The sequence below is a fragment of the Eriocheir sinensis genome, chromosome 9 (assembly GCF_024679095.1).
Source record: "Eriocheir sinensis breed Jianghai 21 chromosome 9, ASM2467909v1, whole genome shotgun sequence".
Taxonomy (NCBI): Eukaryota; Metazoa; Arthropoda; class Malacostraca; order Decapoda; family Varunidae; genus Eriocheir; species Eriocheir sinensis.
Window position 1 is genome coordinate 25,583,532 of NC_066517.1, and position 14,406 is coordinate 25,597,937.

Genomic DNA, 14,406 nt, shown 5'->3' on the forward strand with positions numbered 1-14,406 from the left:
AAGAAGAGACGGGGAACAGAGTATCCCAGTCCCCCCGTGATGCTCTGAGGCGGCTGCAAAAAACTCATTAACTTTTAAAAAATTGCTAGCAGCGATTCTGTCAATTTGCGAGGCATATATATATATATATATATATATATATATATATATATATATATATATATATATATATATATATATATATATATATATATATATAGATGGGATTCAAAATGCATAGAATTATGAGATCTAACCCATGGTTAGGGTGAGAAGTACCACAGTGAGATGGGCAACTCTGTGGACATTTACCACCTGTCAGATTAGGTTAGAATTAAGTTAGGCCAGATTTCATTGTTTCCAGGTCAGGATAAGGGTGAAGTATTAACCCTTTATTTATAAGTGTGGAGTATTCACCCTATTCATCCTGGGGGGCTTCATGGTGCAGTGGTTAGCACACTTGGCTCACAACCGAAAGAGCCCGGGTTCGATTCCCGGGCGGAGTGGAAAAATTTGGGTGGCTTTTCCGATACCCTACGCCCCTGTCCACCCAGCAGTGAATGGGTACTACCAGGTATTAATCGGGGGTTGTGTCTTGTTCCCTTCTCCTATAATCCCCGATGACTCCCGATAAGCCGGTCGCCGGTTGACCGGCTGTAAGATTGGGGATTGTCGGCGGCAGACCGCCGGTCGACCCTGAGGACCGTAGACTCAGCTGACCACCGCCGGTCAACTTTAAAATTTTCAAAGATATCGGCGATGCGCCCGGTCGACCGGCGGTGTTGAACATGTCCTAGTCGACCGGCGGTTCCGCCGACACCCGCGGCAGACCGGCGGTAGACTGGCGGTAGGCCATAAATGAACACCTGTTTATGATCTGGGGATTAGCAAGGGAGGAAGGAGGAAAACGAGGAGGAACAGGTAGGAGCGAGGGAATGAAGAGAGAGAGGGAGATGAGATAAAGGAGGAAGAGGAGTGGGTGAAAGAGAGAAAAGAGAGAGAGAGAGAGAGAGAGAGAGAGAGAGAGAGAGAGAGAGAGAGAGAGAGAGAGAGAGGGAAAGGAATGGAAGGAGGAACAGGTGGGAGTGAGTGAGGAAGAAAGAGGGAGTGAGGAAGTAAGGGAGAGAGGATGGAAAGAGATGAAAGAAAGGAGGAAGAAGAGAGAGAGAGAGAGAGAGAGAGAGAGAGAGAGAGAGAGAGAGAGAGAGAGAGAGAGAGTTTTATGCACACAAATGAATTTAGGTTTGAAGCAGTTTATGAGGTAATTTTAAAATATAAAAATGCAAAGATAGTGTTTGGTCGTCGATGTGCCGCAGGTCTGTCACTGGTAGACCAGCGGTCTGCCACCGGTAGGCTGGCAGTCTACCGTTGACTGACCTGCTGCAGTTGCCGGTTGGAGAAATCGAAAATCGTATATGGTCGCCAGTCTACCGCCGGTCTACCGCAGGCAGACCGGCGGTAAGCTGCCGGTCCCGGGATTATTGCCTATTTTGTCGGCGGTCAGGCCCTGATCGACTTATCGGGAGTTATCGAGGACTATCGGGACCGAGGCCGGGAATGTGTGAGAGCCCCTTAAAAAAACTCTGTATACAGGAGGCTTTTCTCTAGAAGATGGAATTGTTTATAGCATTTCATAGCTGGTGCTGCTGCAAGTTACATGTAGAATGTGTTATTACGGAGTGTGATTCTTTAACTTCAACTCGTCAGTTAGTTTTTGTTTTATTGAGTTTTCACAAACATATTCAAGTTCTGCAATCACTTCTGCATTTAACGGTGTCAACCAAAATGGCCTATCTAATGTATGGCTGAGATACAGCAAATAATACATGTCTGTGATGTCACTCCTGACCGAGCGATCTCGCGCAAAAAAACTCATTTGTCAACTCTTCTCGCTTTCTCGCCAAGCAGCTCGCTGCCAGTGTGGCATTGGTTATAATGTATTAACGTTCTTACTCCCTGTGAGGCCTAAGGCTAGCTTAGGTTCATTAAAGTTTGGTCAGGTTAGGATGGCTGAGATTGTCTTTTATAAAATAGTTTAGGGTGACACAGTGAGTAATGTATTTTTATATTTTGAATATTCTTCAGCGGAACACTGGAGGCTGAGTGTGACGCTCCTTGTTGGCCGCTATGATGATGATGTGGTTTGGCTACTACCAGCTGAGAGGCCACAGCATGCTTTCCTGAAGACCGGCCAGCAACCCGGACTCTAGAGCAGTGGTTTGCATTGGTAAAAGTGTTATTTCTGCTATAATTGTCTCTTGTTTCTCTTACGACTGTCTTCTGTTTCTCATATTCTCTTATAATTCCTGTAAGTGGTGTGCGGGAAAAACTGTGTAACAAATGTTCTGTGGGTTAGGACTCGCTGGCCTGACAAATATTAACCCAGTAGCTGTGGGGGTATTGTTTCTTAACCCTTTCATTGCGCGCAGTGTGGACGCGACTATCCCCTCAGGCGCAGTTGGGCAGCCCAATTGGGGGTCTCTTTTAGCCTCTGTATCTCAAAAACTATTCATCACAGCTGAAAACTAAAAACACCATTGGAAAGAGGAGGTCCAGATCTATAGGAGTCAGTTATGTATGCCTCTCTTGCGGACGTTCAGGGAGTGTTGAATGTTAACACTTACATCGGTGCATGCGGGATGATCAGCCATATTGAGGGAACTGTGGACATTTTTTCCTTCAGATTCTGGCAAGGGAGCATTGCCAACTGCAATATTTACAACTATTTGGTCAAAGAATCAGTCAGGTGAAGCTATGCAAAAATGCTGCTATATTGGGCAAGAACATCCACCAGTTACTCATCCGTAGATTTGCCACGCTGGGCTGATATGATTTTCCACCAAATTTAGTGAAGAATCCACTCAATTGGCAATCCTATGTTGTGAGAATTAATGTTGGAACACTCTCATACGCACGAGATGTGAGTGTGGGTGGAGGTCGCAGCGAGCGTTTAGCAATGAAAGGGTTAATGGTCCCTCTAAGCGAGAAAATGAGAAAAATCACCCTCACACAAAGCACTTAATTATATATATCAAAGCATTTGTGATCAGTTTATGCATCGTCTATTTTTGGGGTTTATATCATGGCACAAATTTGGCCCGTCGCTGCTACCGGGTTAATGTCAAAAAAATTTATTTCAAGTTTCTTCAGTATAGTCTATCGATTTTAACTTGAGCCCTTGGGCGTGACTCAGTCGTTGTCTTTCCCTGTAATCCCAAGCCATTCATAACACCATGCAGTCGTATTATGAGTATGTGTATACTCCACAAATAGATAACGTACAGACTAACAGTGAGACAGATCGCAGGTCATGGCTAGATCTGTAAAGAATGGAGGCTTCCCCGGCCCAAACCACAGGGCTCAAGTTAGAGTCCATGTACTATAGTGACTTTATAAGAACATAAGAACGTAAGGAGTCTGCAAGAGACCGGTTGGGCTATACAAGGCAGCTCCTGTACACTCCACTCCATCTTACCTCACCATCCATGGCTTTATCTAACCTCTTCTTGAATGTATCTACGGTATTGGCACCCACATCATGGCCCCCAAGCCTGTTCCATTCGTCCACCACTCTATTGGTGAACCAATTCTTGCCTATGTCTTTGTTAAATCTGGATTTGTCCAACTTAAAACCATTGCTACGCATCCTACCCGGCTCTTTTACTATCAAAATCTTATTGACATCCCCTTTATAGAAGCCCTTCATCCATTTATAGACTTCGATCAAGTCTCCTCGCAACCTTCGCATTTCTAGCGAGTGTACATTTAACTGCTTCAGCCTGTCTTCATGAGGCAAAAGCGACAGGCCAAATTTGTGTCTTTATCGTGTAGCAGCGACGGGCCAAATTTGTCTCTTTACCGCGTAGCAGCGACGGGCCAAATTTGTGTCTTTATCGTGTAGCAGCGACGGGCCAAATTTGTCTCTTTACCGCGTAGCAGCGACGGGCCAAATTTGTGCCATGATATAAACCCCCCAAAATAGATGATACATAATCTGATCACAAATGCTTTGATATATATTATGAAATGATTTGTGCGAGGGGTGATTTTTTCTCATTTTTCTCGCTTGGAGGGACCATTAAGAAACATGATCCCTACCACCACCACCGAGTTAATGATAAATATAAATGAATCTCGTTATTGGGGACCAGAAGACAGATTTTGTGTTGGAAGTCAGTAAATATAAGAGGCTGAGTACAACAGTCTGGCAACGTTGGCACTGCCTCAAAGTATAGGCCTGGCTGTATGTATAGAGTTATGAGGGGGGAGAGAGAGAGGGAGGGGAGAGGAAGAAATGGAGGAAGAAAAATATGTAAAATAACAAATATGAGAGAGAGATTATCTAATAATTATCTTTTATTATACAACCCTTGATAGAGAGAGATTTTATATTTTATCCCATGCCATCTTTCCCGGTACAAGACTTTGACAGTGGACACATATTTGCAGGTTGGTGTAGCAGTGCCGGGAGGTGCCATAACACTCCCCTCAACAACAGTCTCTTCACCGACAAGTAATTCTTCACCAACAAGCTTTTCAGCAGCTTGGAGAAATAGGTAAGCTTTCTCTACTCACTTCCCTTCATTGGTGGGTTACCAGAAGACCCCAAAGGGTGAACCCGTTATATTGAGGTGTAAAATGTTCAGCAGCTCACTTAGTAACCAAATGTGTTGTAAAATGTTCACTACCTCTATGAAAAACAAGCAATGCGGCTAGCTTCAGATTGAGGAGAAAGACACCCTCACCCCTCGCACAAACCATTTCATAATATATATATATATATATATATATATATATATATATATATATATATATATATATATATATATATATATATATATATATATATATATTGTAACCTTCCTGTAACCTCACCCAGGCGCCCGAAAACCCCGTCAGCGTCCCCAGGAGACTCACCGCTCCTTGTGGCTGGCGTCCAACGTCTGGATGGGCTACTCACGTTACTTCCGGGTCCTTGGTCCCCTGAGGTGTGACTCCCAGGCGTGTATGCCACCCTGTGTTCCCTCCGAGAGCGACAGCGTGCGTGAAATCCAGCCTCTGACCACCAGTGCACTTTACTGTGGAGAAAGCAAACCCCTTCCACTTTGGCGGGCTCAGAGAAACACAATCCGCCGGTTTAACGTGGTTTATTTCCTTTGTCACAGTTCCCACACTGTTCCACCGGGGCCCGGCCACTTGTTGACCGTCGAAACCCTCTAATAAAGTCCACAAACCCAAACACCGCCAATTCCAGGCACTTTCTTCAAGGGGGTCCGTGCACCGCCACGCTACGAGCCTCAGGTCCCGACCGAGGTTCGAATCCAACTGCTCTGCCTGCCGGCGTCCCCCAAGACCCTCGTGCGCGCCCCAATCACAGGCCTTCCCGCTCGGTGACGTCACTTCCTGGCGGGAACCTCAGGCAGCCGTAACAATATATATATATATATATATATATATATATATATATATATATATATATATATATATATATATATATATATATATATATATACAGGGGGGTCGTCTAATATGCGAGAATATGGGCGGTTCAAAGCCTCGCATATCGCAAATTCGCATATTAGGAACCTTAAAAAGCATGTAAATAATGGTATATGGGCGGTCAGCCACATTTTCCCAAACTCTTTAACCTAGTATATCTTTTTAAGTGGAGATACACATCACCAATGTACACATAATCCAAGAGGCTAAGGAGCTATGAAAGAAACATAAAGTGAATTGTTTTACCTTTATTGAATACATCTGGATTTTGGAGGTGGTTGATGTGAGGCAGACCTTCTTTTTCCTTACAAGATACATAGTGAGCCAAATATCTTTCCATTTGAACAATCACGTTGTTTGAGGACTGGCTCCGACCGTCCACTTTTGCTCCACCATACGTTTTCACTGTTAGCAAGATTTGGTCTTTCTGTTTCCAAATGTTTCTCACAGTAGATTCACCCATACCTAACTCCCGTCCAATTGAAGAATTGCCTTTTCCTTTCTTTTTCATGTCTATCACTTTTAACTTAGTTTCCAATGTAATAAACTGCTTTTTCGAGTTCTTTGGAGGCGCCATAACAACAACAACAACAGCAACAACAATAGCCCACAGGCTAGCTTGCACACAGCACAGACACAGCTTGTGAGAGCAATGGCTGCTTTAGACGTACTGATGAAGAGAACACGTGGAGCCGTCTCACAGAGTAGAGTTGCCAGATTGCGCCATTGTTTATTTCCCTTCCTTCGGGAAGTGAGTAACAGCAAGTTCATTATTTGGTAGGAAATGGATGTTAGCGAAGTCGGGAACATGAAATGAATGAAAAAAAAACTTTTCTCTTACTACCGAGTCAAGTCACTGCTCCCACGTGCTCCACCCCCCAAGGGGGGGAGGGAGGGAGGAAGGAGGTCGCATATGAGGTGGTTCGCATATCCCAAGTTCGCATATCAGGCGACCCCCCTGTATATATATATATATATATATATATATATATATATATATATATATATATATATATATATATATATATATATATATATGTAATGTACCAAAATTATGTTTTCAGTTACTCTGAGTTACAGCATTTGAATAGAGATTTGAGTTTACCAACTGACGTTTTCATCCTGGTGTTAGTAAAATGACTGCATAATAAAAATAATAAAACCACATATAATTAAAACCACAATACCTGATGAAACTAAAAAAAGATTCACAAATGGTTTTATTGATGTTTTTTTTTGTTTAAACCAGGGGTGTCAAACTCATGGCCTGCGGGATAGTTATAAATGGCCCGCGGTATCATGGTGCTTCAATCTTGTCAATGTATTTTCTACCCTTGTTGACCCCCATGATGGCACTTCAGAGTATGAATTGGCCCTCCAAAGGTTTTGAGTTTGACACCCCTGGTTTAAACCACCAACCCTGCTGTACATAATTAAAATCTTACATATAGTTAAAACCACAATACTGATGAAACTAACAAAGATACACAGAAAAGAAGAAAAAAATGGTTTTATTAGTTGGTTTAAACCAGTTTTTTTTATTGGTTTAAACCATTTGTGGCTTAGTGCAGTACAGTATGTTATATGCATTTGCTCAGTAAGTTTCAGAAAACAATAAGTTTGAATAAGTATTGTACTACATTTGAATTTACACATAATTTAGCTACCAGTATTTTTCTGTATGCATTGTTGGAAAGGATTTTTTCAAACAATTCATCTGCTGTTTAGTGAAGTATAATATATATATATATATATATATATATATATATATATATATATATATATATATATATATATATATATATATATATATATATTTGCCACTTCACTAAACAGAAGATAAATTGTTTAAAAGGAAGGTGTTCTCTCTCTCTCTCTCTCTCTCTCTCTCTCTCTCTCTCTCTCTCCAATATTTGTCTATTTATATAGTTTTATCATGAAAAGAATTTACCACAAAAAATCAATTATCAACTTTATTAATCTCCTTACCTTACTCCTAGAGACAAAAGGAGGAAGAGGAAGAAGAAGAAGAGGAAGAGGAGGATGACTTTGAAGACCAGCAGACAGACAGAAAGACATTGGTGAGTGTTGAATCATTCTTTCCATAATACTCTCTCTCCTTCCTTCCTTCTTGTCTCTTGGATAGGTTAGGATAAAAGGCCAGATTATTGAACCTTCTCACTCAAGTTGACATATTTGAGGGTTTCTTCGGAGTTTTGGGAGTTTTTCCAGGGCCAGTTTTATGAGCCTGGTGGTAGAGTGACCCTTTCTCTGTACCGTGAACCTTAACCGCAGGCAAAAACATACCTCACTTCAGCCTTCCATACCTTCACTCCTACTTAGCTTACCTAACTGAATGAAGTATCCTTATAAAGTACATACCCTTAACCCCTTCACTACGGCTAGGCCAAAACGGCTCCCCGCACCGTATCCGAGATCGCCGCGCGCACCAAATTTGAAAGGTTGCTATTTAATATAACAAGTTTTCAGCCATAAACTCAACACAATCATCATGTAGTATAAATGAAAACATGCAGAATTAAATGGTGCACATAAAGAAACATAATTTGATTGATAGTTTTGAGATGTAAGCATAAATATAGAAATAGAATAACTTGTGTATTGGCTTAAGCGAGCCAGTATGCACGTCCTCGGATATGGTACGGGGCACGCAAGGATGCAGTATACTGGTGTTGAAGGGGTTAGTTAACTGTCCTTTGAAGTTAAGTTGAAGACTGTATGACCATTGGCAGAATGAGTACAGAACATTGAAGTAAGATCACTGGGAGCACATTTTTATATACAGTTTTCCACCCAAAATGGACTTTCCTTCTATGATTTAGCAGGCCAGTGGGGGGTCCCTTTTAACCTTTGTATCTCAAAAACTATTCATCACAGCTAAAAACCAAAAACACCATTGGAAAGAGGAGGTCCAGATCTATAGGAGCCGGTTATGTATGTCACTCTTGCGAACGTACATGCACGTTCAGGGAGTGTTGAACGTTAACACTTACGTCGGTGCGTGCGGGATGATCAGCCGTATTGAGGGAACTGCGGATATCTCTCCTTCAGATTCTGGCAAGGGAGTATTGCCAACTGCAATATTTACAACTATTTGGTCAAAGAATCAGTCAGGTGATAGGTGAAGCTACCGGGTTAACACCAGCAGACTTTTGGCACCAATCTGCCGAGGCTGAACAGTGGGCTGAGGCAGACTACAGTACCCCAAGGATGGGATAAAGGGACGAGGGCGAGGTGGCTGGCAGACGCTATTGTACTTACTGGAATTAGGTCCGTGGATTTCTCAATATAAAGGGGGGGCTTCGTGGTGCAGTGGTTAGCACACTCAGCTCGCAACTGAGAGAGCCCGGGTTCGATTCCTGGGTGGAGTGGAAAAATTTGAGCGGCTTTTTCTGATACCCTACGCCCCTGTTCACCCAGCAGTGAGTGGTTACCAGGTATTAATCGGGGGTTGTGCCCCGTCTCCTGGGGTCTGTTCCTATAATTCCTTCCCCTTCTGTCTCTCTCCGGCATATGACCACAACAAAACTTTCCAACTTTCTCGATGTAAGTGTGTCCGTTATATCCCAGGTTTACTATACAGGTAACTCAATTTACGTGAGTTTGGTTTACGCGTTTTTGAAATAACGCTGGGTCCAAAATACAAATAAGTGTTTAATTTGCACATTTTTTTCACTTATACGCGATATTTTCTGGAGTGTCCACCAGATGTCGCACGCAACTGGACTCACACGGCCACACAGCTAAGCTCAGTTCTTCCCGCGCGCCACTTGAACAACAATACAGTACCCACGTTGCCACGCTACTCAACAATAGGGGTGGGCAGGTATCGGTACTAACGGTACCAGCTATATGATACGGTACCAGTACCAGACTGCTCAGTACCTGTACCAATACTAGCCAGTCGCTCATGGTGTCCCTCATTTCTTCCTCACTCGAGTGAGGCTGAGACTGAGTGCCTGAGTTGATATCTTGGTGATATGGATATTCTCTCTCTCTCTCTCTCTCTCTCTCTCTCTCTCTCTCTCTCTCTCTCTCTCTCAATCTCTCGCAGGTGGATAAAAACATCAAAATAAGGCAATTCTATGTAATTAATGTAAGTAATAATGTAATTCTATGTAATTCTCTCTCTCTCTCTCTCTCTCCCCCCCCCCCCCCCACTGAAGGAAGTGAATATTTATTTTTCAATAAAAAACCTACCTCTTGTTTGATTTACATTGTTTTTGATTTACGCAATGACCTCTTCAAGGACACAATACTCGCGTCAATCGTGTTAGCTGTACCTGTAAGACGTAAGCATAGAGGTTATATCATACAAGAGGCTGAATTGAAAAGCTGTGTAAGGCCACCTCCTACAACACCGTGGAGGACACATGGATGGGGCATTTTTTATGGGGGAAAAGTGCGTCTTAAAAGTCGTTAAAATACAGTACACCGGGTATTCAATATATGCGAGTTCAGTTATATTCGACTAACCTTAATGAGCCAAGTACAGGTAACACGATTGACACGAGTATTGTGTCCTTGAAGAAGTCATTGTGTAAATCAAAAACAATGTAAATCAAACAAGAGGTAGGTTTTTATCGAAAAATAAATATTCACTTCATTCAGTGGAGAGAGAGAGAGAGAGAGAGAGAGAGAGAGAGAGAGAGAGAGAAAATCCATATCACCGAGATATCCACTCAGGCACTCAGTCTCAGCCTGTTGTTGTTGTTGTTGTTGTTGAGCAGTGTGAGTACTGTATTGTTGTTCAAGTGGCGCGCGGGAAGAACTGAGCTCAGCTGTGTGGCTGTGTGAGTACTGTTGCATGAGACATCTGGTGGACACTCCAGAAAATATCACGTATAGGTGGAAAAAATGTGTAAATTAAACATTTATTTGGATTTTGGACCCAGCGTTATTTAAAAAACTCATAAACAAAACTCGCGTCAATCGAGAGTTACCTGTATTCATTTTATGCAAGAAAAATTCGCTCATATGTAAATATCGGCGCTGGTGCGACTGGTTGGTGAGGTATGGTGACACACTAGAGGGTGCAGATAATGCTTTCCTGCATTTTCCTCGCCTATAATTAACCTTTTCCTCCCTCTGATCCTAAAGTTAATCCTCAGGTACCTAATTATCAGCATGTATCATAGACTTTGGGTGTGTCTCCCCGGAAGCAATCAATGTGCTTTATTGTTGCTTTAGTGCTTTATTATTCTGAAACGGTGCCGAAATAAATAGTTAGAGGGTTCTAAAACGGGTCGTGGAACATAACCCCCTATAATTAATGTGATGATAAGTTCGATATGTGAATTCACATAATGCGAGCTTTTTGCAGAACGTAACCCTCGCATATAGCGAATTCCACCTGGTGTACTTTGATGTATCTGTAGAATGTTTCCTGGGTCGTATATGAACAAAAACTTCACACTAGGCTACTGTTTAATCCCACTCCCCTGGCTTGAGACATTAGAACAGTCCCTCAGCAAGTTTGAATCCCTCTGGTGGGCTGATGTTAACTGTGTAGCAGCGACGGGCCAAATTTGTGGCTTCACCGTGTAGCAGCGACGGGCCAAATTTGTGCCATGATATAAACCCCCCAAAATAAATAATACATAATCTGATCACAAATGCTTTGATATATATTATGAAATGATTTGTGCGAGGGGTGATTTTTTCTCATTTCTCTCGCTTGGAGGGACCATTAAGAAACATGATCCCTACCACTTGTGCCAGGAATCGAACCCGTACTTTCTGAATAGAAATCACAATAGCTCATCAGGTGGCATGGTTGGTATGCACCTTGATTTCTATTCAGAAAGTACGGGTTCGATTCCTGGCACAAGTGGTTTGTTGAGATGTTTTTCTGTCGGTTAAAGACAGTTCCTTGATATATATACCACGGTGTTATGTCGTCTGGGATTGATTAAAATTCTTTCCGACTGCCCCGAGCGTGAGCGGGACTTCTTTACCTTTCATTCCTCGTAAGAGGGTGGGGGCGTCAGGTTGGCTGCTTAAATGCAACCTCTGGCGTGAAGTCTTTTAGCTCATCAGGTGGCATGGTTGGTATGCGCCTTGATTTCTATTCAGAAAGTACGGGTTCGATTCCTGGCACAAGTGGTTTGTTGATATATATATATATATATATATATATATATATATATATATATATATATATATATATATATATATATATATATATATATATGTAATGTACCAAAATTATGTTTTCAGTTACTCTGAGTTACAGCATTTGAATAGAGATTTGAGTTTACCAACTGACGTTTTCATCCTGGTGTTAGTAAAATGACTGCATAATAAAAATAATAAAACCACATATAATTAAAACCACAATACCTGATGAAACTAAAAAAGATTCACAAAAAACACTGGTTTTATTGATGTTTTTTTGGTTTAAACCAGGGGTGTCAAACTCATGGCCTGCGGGATAGTCATAAATGGCCCGCGGTATCACGGTGCTTCAATCTTGTCAATGTATTTTCTACCCTTGTTGACCCCCATGACGGCACTTCAGAGTATGAATTGGCCCTCCAAGGGTTTTGAGTTTGACACCCCTGGTTTAAACCACCAACCCTGCTGTACATAATTAAAATCTTACATATAGTTAAAACCACAATACTGATGAAACTAACAAAGATACACACAAAAGAAAAAAAAATGGTTTTATTAGTTGGTTTAAACCACTGTTTTTTTTATTGGTTTAAACCATTTGGTTTAAACCATTTGTGGCTTAGTGCAGTACAGTATGTTATATGCATTTGCTCAGTAAGTTTCAGAAAACAATAAGTTTGAATAAGTATTGTACTACATTTGAATTTACACATAATTTAGCTATTAGTATTTTTCTGTATGCATTGTTGGAAAGGATTTTTTCAAACAATTCATCTGCTGTTTAGATAAATTGTTTAAAGAAAAAAACAGGAAGGTGTCCCCCCCCCCCTCTCTCTCTCTCTCTCTCTCCTCTCTCCTCTCTCTCTCTCTCCTCTCTCTCTCTCTCTCCTCTCTCTCTCTCTCTCTCTCTCTCTCTCTCTCTCTCTCTCTCTCTCTCTCTCTCTCTCTCCCCCCCAATATCTGTCTATTTATATATTTTTACCATGAAAAGAATTTACCACAAAAAATCAATTATCAACTTTATTAATCTCCTTACTTCACTCCTAGAGATAAGAGGAGGAAGAGGAAGAAGAAGAAGAGGAAGAGGAGGATGACTTTGAAGACCAGCAGACAGACAGAAAGACATTGGTGAGTGTTGAATCATTCTTTCCATAATACTCTCTCCTTCCTTCCTTCTTGTCTCTTGGATAGGTTAGGATAAAAGGCCAGATTATTGAACCTCCTCACTCAAGTTCACATATTTGAGGATATGGTACGGGGCACGCAAGGTTGCAGTATACTGGTGTTGAAGGGTTAACTGTCCTTTGACGAAGTTGAAGACTGTATGACCATTGGCAGAACAAGTACAGAACATTGAAGGAGGATCACTGGGAGCACATTTTTATATACAGTTTTCCACCCAAAATAGACTTTCCTTCTATGATTTAGCAGGCCAGTGGGGGGGTCCCTTTTATCCTCTGTATCTCAAAAACTATTCATCACAGCTAAAAACCAAAAACACCATTGGAAAGAGGAGGTACAGATCTACAGGAGTCAGTTATGTATGCCACTCTTGCGAACGTACATGCACGTTCAGGGAGTGTTGAATGTTAACACTTACGTCGGTGCGTGCGGGATGATCAGCCGTATTGAGGGAACTGTGGATATCTCTCCTTCAGACTCTGGCAAGGGAGTATTGTCAACTGCAATATTTACAACTATTTGGTCAAAGAATCAGTCAGGTGATAGGTGAAGCTACCGGGTTAACACCAGCAGACTCTTGGCACCAATCTGCTGAGGCTGAACAGTGGGCTGAGGCAGACTACAGTACCCCAAGGATGGGATAAAGGGACGAGGGCGAGGTGGCTGGCAGACGCTATTGTACTTACTGGAATTAGGTCCGTGGATTTCTCAATATAAAGGGGGGGCTTCGTGGTGCAGTGGTTAGCACACTCAGCTCGCAACTGAGAGAGCCCGGGTTCGATTCCTGGGTGGAGTGGAAAAATTTGAGCGGCTTTTTCTGATACCCTACGCCCCTGTCCACCCAGCAGTGAGTGGTTACCAGGTATTAATCGGGGGGGGTTGTGTCCCGTCTCCTGGGGTCTGTTCCCTTCTCCTATAATTCCTTCCCCTTCTGTCTCTCCGGCATATGACCACAGATGTTGTGCTGCCCACCAAACAAAACTTTCCAACTTTCTCGATGTGTGTCCGTTATATCCCAGGTTTACTATACAGGTAACTCGATTTATGCGAGTTTGGTTTACGCATTTTTGAAATAACGCTGGGTCCAAAATACAAATAAGTGTTTAATTTGCACATTTTTTTCACTTATATGTGATATTTTATGGAGTGTCTACCAGATGTCGCACGCAACTGGACTTGCACGGCCACACAGCTGAGCTCAGTTCTTCCCGCGCGCCACTTGAACAACAATACAGTACCCACGTTGCCACGCTACTCAACAATAGGGGTGGGCAGGTATCGGTACTAACGGTACCAGCTATATGGTACGGTACCAGTACCAGACTGCTCAGTACCTGTACCAATACTAGCCAGTCGCTCATGGTGTCCCTCATTTCTTCCTCACTCGAGTGAAGCTGAGACTGAGTGGCTGAGTGGATATTCTCTCTCTCTCTCTCTCTCTCTCTCTCTCTCTCTCTCTCTCTCGCAGGTGGATAAAAACATCAAAATAAGATAATTCTATGTAATTAATGTAAGTAATAATGTAATTTTCTCTCTCTCTCTCTCTCTCTCTCTCTCTCTCTCTCTCTCTCTCCCCCACTGAAGGAAGTGAATATTTATTTTTCGATA

The 14,406-nt window shown here is 42.2% G+C and overlaps 1 protein-coding gene across 5 annotated transcripts in view; it reads left to right on the forward strand.

Moving 5' to 3' along the window:
- Positions 1-14,406, forward strand: part of LOC126996251 (uncharacterized) — a 29,306-nt gene that overhangs the window by 3,089 nt on the left and 11,811 nt on the right. Inside the window, exons 3-5 of one of the 5 annotated variants that reach the window (XM_050856624.1) lie at positions 2,065-2,206; positions 7,479-7,559; positions 12,664-12,744. The gene's annotated coding sequence lies outside the window, so the exon portion shown is untranslated. Of the gene's footprint in view, positions 1-2,064; positions 2,207-4,428; positions 4,536-7,478; positions 7,560-12,663; positions 12,745-14,406 lie in introns of those variants that run through there. The other 4 variants (XM_050856626.1, XM_050856627.1, XM_050856625.1 and 1 more) reach the window with 4 other exon arrangements.